This window comes from Vidua chalybeata, chromosome 13 (genome assembly GCF_026979565.1).
Source record: "Vidua chalybeata isolate OUT-0048 chromosome 13, bVidCha1 merged haplotype, whole genome shotgun sequence".
NCBI classification, from domain to species: Eukaryota; Metazoa; Chordata; class Aves; order Passeriformes; family Viduidae; genus Vidua; species Vidua chalybeata.
In genome coordinates, this window is record NC_071542.1 from 9,946,908 (window position 1) to 9,952,907 (window position 6,000).

A 6,000-nucleotide genomic window follows, 5' to 3' on the forward strand; every position below is an offset into this window, starting at 1 on the left:
CTACTTTGCATCCTTGTGATAAAATACTGATGCTGAGAGAATAAAAAATTACAGATGGGGACTGAAAAGGGCTGGGAGAGGAAGACTGCGGGATACTGAAGTGTTATTCTCCCCAAACCTTTATTGTTTTGATCACCAAGGCATTGCATCTTCTGCTCTATTTTATGTGTGATATATAGGAACTAGACATGAACAGTGATGTTCAAATAACCACAGCTAATAACTACATTCATCCTTCAAGGATTATCTATGTGCATACATATTGCTGTTCCTGGAGGCTACTGTGATCTTTGAAGAGTCAAGATAGAGACATTGAAGATAAGCCTAGCAGATTTGCTAATTTTAGTAGACAAATAATGATTATCCCTGTTAAAGATAACTAGGAATTAATCAGTGGTATTGTTTGTTACTGCTTTCTAGCCTGAATGAGATCATGACAAGCTGTAGCTAACCCCATGGAGTCCCACAATTGGCCATCTTCGTGGAGAACAGAAGCACCAGTTGTGAGGAGACCAGGGTCTGCAGCTCCATTTTCAATAGGGAGTCATTAAGGTGCCTAGAGGAGTCAGTTTTCTACAGCTGTACTAATATGACAGGAGAGTTCCATCTTGCCAAGCACCTTTGCACTCACCTCACCACCAAAGAGGGAAATGAGTACCACTTAGTTGTTTTTCTGTTCTAGAAGAGATAAAAAATAACCCATATATGAAGAAAAAGAAAAATGCCTTGCAAACACAGAATTAAATAAGGCCTCAAAAACTGTATATAGTATCATGTTAACTTCCATGACAATTCTTTGTGGCAGGATATATCCTCATGCGTAAGGTACTTTCTAGGCATAACCCTAAAACTAGCCAGGGGTATTATTTCAATTTCTAGAAAGGGCAGTTGATATAGACGAGAATCAGTGCTGTTTAGCAGAGGAGACAGCAGCACTGACCCACATATTTTAACAAGGATGCATGCACATGCAGGATAATTCCAGTAATTCACATCAAAGTTATACGCATAAGAGGTGTGGAACAGGGCAGATGATGGTAATTGAACATGAAGACTACAGCAAAACATTTTTGTAGTGTTTGAAGATGTTAGAATAAGAGGCTTTAAACACATGGATGATGAGTGAGCTCCTATTTTAATCACCCTCCAAAGGATTCTACAGTCCATGTCTGAAGCCAAATTCCAAATCTGTTACAGCCTAGACTGAATTGCATTAGACAAAAAAGCCTTCTATGCACAACCAGTGTTTTGTCGCACTCCACTCAGCTTCCTAGAAGGCACTTGAATTTTGCTGGCTGAATCTGTCATTGTCATAAATGTACTGCTACTTCCTCATAGCATGAACAATGTATTTTGATCTCCTATGTTACTATGAAGGAAGATGAATCAGCATCCAAAATTGTGACATTTCTTAGTTTCACCTTACAGAAGAAAAGCTGTAGAGTATTATGGATCCTCTGCACAAGAAAAGGGTACTGTTCACATTCCTTTAGAGAAAAGATTTAGTGTGTAGGATACAAACCCTGATAGAGGTATAGAGAACACACATGGGCCTCATTTTCCAGTGCAATGGACAAACCTAAAGAAGCAGTCTGATATTGCTGCCGAGATAAGCAGCAGTTACTGGGCAGCAGCCAGCAGATAAAGCCACAGTATTATCCAAAGCAATATTGCCAGTGTCATTCTGGAACAGTAACTTTACCTACCACCAGTAGAGAAACACAGTAGATTGAATACCTCTCTAGGTGCTTCATGCACTGCAAGGCTGCTCTAATTGTGTAGCTGTAAATCCTCCATGAAAGGGAAACCCTGGGCACAGAAAGCCAATTCAAGAGACATTGGACACCTGCTTCCATCCCTGTCTTGGTTGATTTGGCTTATTGTGAGTAGTCATGTGAGAATCTTTCCACCCCCTCTGTAGTACACTCAGTCCTCTTCCAGACTTTGATTTAAACACCAAGGAATGGGGTACAGAAGCCATTACCCTGTGTCTTTACTAGAGGATGATTCTTATGAGAGTGTGTCCCAATGGCACAAGTGTTAGGTACTCTTCCTCAAGACAAGCTACATATTTGATATTTTAGTGAAAAAGCAGCCAAATTTTATTAGTAATTAATGTAGTTAGATTTTAAAAAATCCTCTGTCCTCTCTCTCTTTTTTCTAGAACTAATTCTCTTGCTATCCTGATTTATCCCACTGTTTTACTATTGCTCTGTTGGCTTTTTTATCTTGCTGGAAAAAATTTAAGACTCTTTTTATTTAATTGCTCTTATTAATATTCATATATTAATGCAACACATTTATTATTCAAGTTGATAACAATGTCTGTCTTCTAACAGCCTAAATTCAGAGAATGAAGATCCTAAGGAAATCAGAATTACATTGTTAAAAGTCAAAACATTACTTGTTTTGTTTCCAGCTATCTTGGAGCTTTTTCAGGTCCAAAAACATTACATGTATTTGAACAGGAGTAGAAATGATGCACCATTTTCTCAATACACGCTAATTGCTCTTTCTTGCCAAGTTGCCAGTACGACATTTCAGTGAGTCCTTCTCCAAGTCCTGTTTCTACCTTCAAACAGACCTTAGACTTTGGAAGTCTGACAACAGGGTGAATTAAAACACATGGAGAAAAACTGACCCAAATCCAAAGGAAAAAGCCTTGTTTAAAGCAAATGGACAAAGAACAAGCGAGTCTGACAGAGATGTCAAAAAAGTCCCGCCTCACATTTACTCGTAGAAAAGCAGAACGTTGACCTTAAAAAGGGGGTGGGAAGCTCTTGAAATTTTCAGTTTCCCAATGACACTGGGATGCCGGGCACAGGCACCACATCCCATAAAACAGGAAGATGCTGCCACCTGCAGGTGGGAGTCCCCGGAAGGCCCCAAATCACAGCCCTGGGACCCCACCACGGGCACGGACCCCGCGGCTGCCATAGACCCACAGCTACGTGGTATCTGCCAGAGAGATGCTTCATCCTGTTTCTTAGTCTAGTGTTTAGAGAGCAATACAGGCACATAAATCAGCATCTTCTGCACAAAATAAGAGGTTTTGCTTTGTAGTCTTTAGAGAGCAAAGATCCACTGCAGGAAATACAAGACCTCTTTCAAATCCTCACCACATGACACTTCCACCTCCATGATGCAAAGATTAAAGTAAGTTGTTCTTGTAAATAAGTCCATGAATCCTCATCCAAGGTCAAATCAACATTCATAGAGGCTCAAATACCTCTCATGGCTGTACTTTAAGTTTGCAAGTTACGGAAATTTGTAGGTTTTAGCTTTATGATGCTTATTCTTAATCCTAAGGTGGGTCTATAAGCATAGTCCTTTATAACAAGAGCTCAAGAAAGAGTAAACTGGGAAATTATTTAAGTAGAGGCTTAAAACAATACAAAAATTGGCCCTATAGAGGAAGAAAGTAGTCTATATAATGATGTTTCACACAGAATTTGGGGTTTGGCATATAACTTCCATATTCAAAGAATATATTTAAAAGGCCTCTATTTTACAGAGCACTCAGTGAAACATGGAAAGTCTCACCTTTTGAGTCCAATAGTTTACAAGTTTATATTCCTATTACCATGCAATACTAGTAGTAAAAAAAAAACCAATAACAAAACAAGAAATCTTAGGGGGAAAAAATCAGTTCCTTTTATCAGAGCCTTTTTCTCTGAACAGTGTATTTGGCTTTTTTTTTTTTTTTTTAATTAGAGTGTAAATATTGTATTATGTTTATTCAATAATACTCCCATCAGCATGCCAAACAGCACAACTTTTTGACTAGGGACACAGTAAACCTACAAAGTCTGCCAAAGTTTACTCCCTTAAGGCATAAGGGAGTCTCTTGAAAGTAGCTGTGCTTTGAACTGCCCCGGCTCCTGTGGGTTGTGACTGATTAACTGATACTTTACATAACACTAGCAACCATCACCACAGAGAAAGAAAATAAAACAAGTAATCTACAAATGCAGGGGGCACCTTCTTCTTGTATTGCCTGTTGCAAACTAACCCAGCAGATTATTCCATCCTGTGTAAATAACTATGGAGCTAGGAGAGCCACTGGAACCTCGTCTGCTTCAATAGCCAAATCTGGCGTTCCAAGTCTTCATTTTAAGAAGGCAACAAACTTAGCCCTAGTCCTAAATTTTACAGAGGCAGACTCCTAAAGTTTAATGAGACCTACCTGTGAAGGCACTCTGAACTTTACAAGCACTCCAGAAACTAACAGCATTCACAGCACTCCTGCAGAGAGATGGACGTGTGGAGCACCTTGTTTGCCTGCATGCTGATCTGGGCAAGTGGCAGCCAGCTCTACCTCAAATCCTGCAGACCCTTACAGCATCCTTCAGATGCACTCCCTGGACAGTCTGCACAAATGCCAGGACATCAGTTGTGTATCAGATTGCATCATGCTCCCTTTGTGTTCACATGTTTCAGTTCACAACTGCAAAAGCTGAAGTAACATTCAATAAAATACATTTTTTGTACTCTGCTTATGAAAATATCTGACACTAATAGACAACTGCCACCCACATGCAGCACACTAGGGATTTACATAGCTGAAAGCGTGTCATGCACCAACTTGAATAAAGCACTAATGCTTGTTCCTTGTGGCTATAATAATTCACACCTTCTGTATTGGACACAGAAAACTACCTAATACATACTCATGCCAGTGGGCTACATATGCAAATTTCACCTTGCTGGGCAACAAGATTAAGCCTAGAACAGTTGTGGGTGTTTTACACCCATAAACAACACCTGTATCTCTCTGCATATATCCAGATTCAGACAAATGCATCAATGCTATTAGTACATTAGAAATGTGAATGTATGCATTGCAGTAGGGTAAAAACAGACACTGTTGATTCTTACCAAACTGATTACTGGCAGGTAACCTGGATTATGTAAAGCCAATAGTTACACTACCACAAAGTCAAAGATGAATCAGCCTTGATGCAGAGAAATGCAAAACACTAAAATTTAGGATAACAAATCCTGCCTTTTAAATTTCATTGATAGCTTTCTTAATTTAAACTCACCTATGCTGTGTTGGAGGAAAACAGCAGTCTGCACAACAGGAATACTGAAAACAACTTACAGAATCGGGGAAGAAAACTCCTACTTGGACGCCATTCTCTTGATCTTGTCCAGCTGAGCAGAGCTGGAAAGTGGCTCTGAAAATGTAATGCAAGAAAGTGAATAAATTCATCTCAGCAAATATAAAAATACAACACTATTACATTGTTACATAATTACTATTACTTTCCCCCATATGCAACAAGCAATTCATTCTATTTTCAATCTGGAGGATTTATTTCCAATTATTGGAAGACAAAATGAAAAAAATACAGGTCCTGATATTGTTCGCAGCTCTATGCAGACAGACCACTGCATCTGCATGAGTCTCCTGCCAAAAATCACAGTCAAAAAGTCTGTCACAAAGAGTAAAACCAGCTTTGACTTATTCTGAGTCTGAGCTGGGATGACTGGGACAAGTTCATCTCAAAAGACATCCCTGTATATTCACCTAGGTTTAGATCTGCAGCAGAACTAAACAAGCCCCTCCACAAAAAAGCACAGCCCCTCCCCACTCCCTCAAAGAAAGGGGGGTGGGGGGTTAAAAAAAAAGATATTTTCTTTTGCTCCCATTTCAACACACACCACATATTCAGACAAACAGACTAGAAGAGTTCATCGCTGTTCTAATTAATTGCTGTACATCACTGAGTGCTTTCATCCTTTATGACAAACTGTAGAAAGAAAACATCTTTGCTCGCCTATTACGGCACCTGCTGTAGCCAGAAATCACTTCCTCTTGAACCAATAGCCAGTCAGTGTGTCATCTAAAGCTCACACAAGCTTAGCCATTCCTTCTTTGTCAGATCAGTGAAACTAAAATATCAAAACGTCTTTATTCTGTCTATCACTTATTACCATTTAATAGCATGAGACCATCCAAGTGCTGGTATTGTACTAAAAGATGGCATCAGCATG

General features: G+C 39.4%; 1 long non-coding RNA gene across 1 annotated transcript in view; it reads right to left on the minus strand.

Moving 5' to 3' along the window:
- The window catches only part of LOC128794525 (uncharacterized), a 54,982-nt gene extending 49,800 nt beyond the window's left edge, over positions 1-5,182 (minus strand). Inside the window, exon 1 of the long non-coding RNA XR_008433169.1 lies at positions 5,105-5,182. This is a non-coding gene — a long non-coding RNA (uncharacterized LOC128794525). The remainder of the gene's footprint in view (positions 1-5,104) is intronic.
- Between the last annotated feature and the right edge of the window lie 818 nt (positions 5,183-6,000).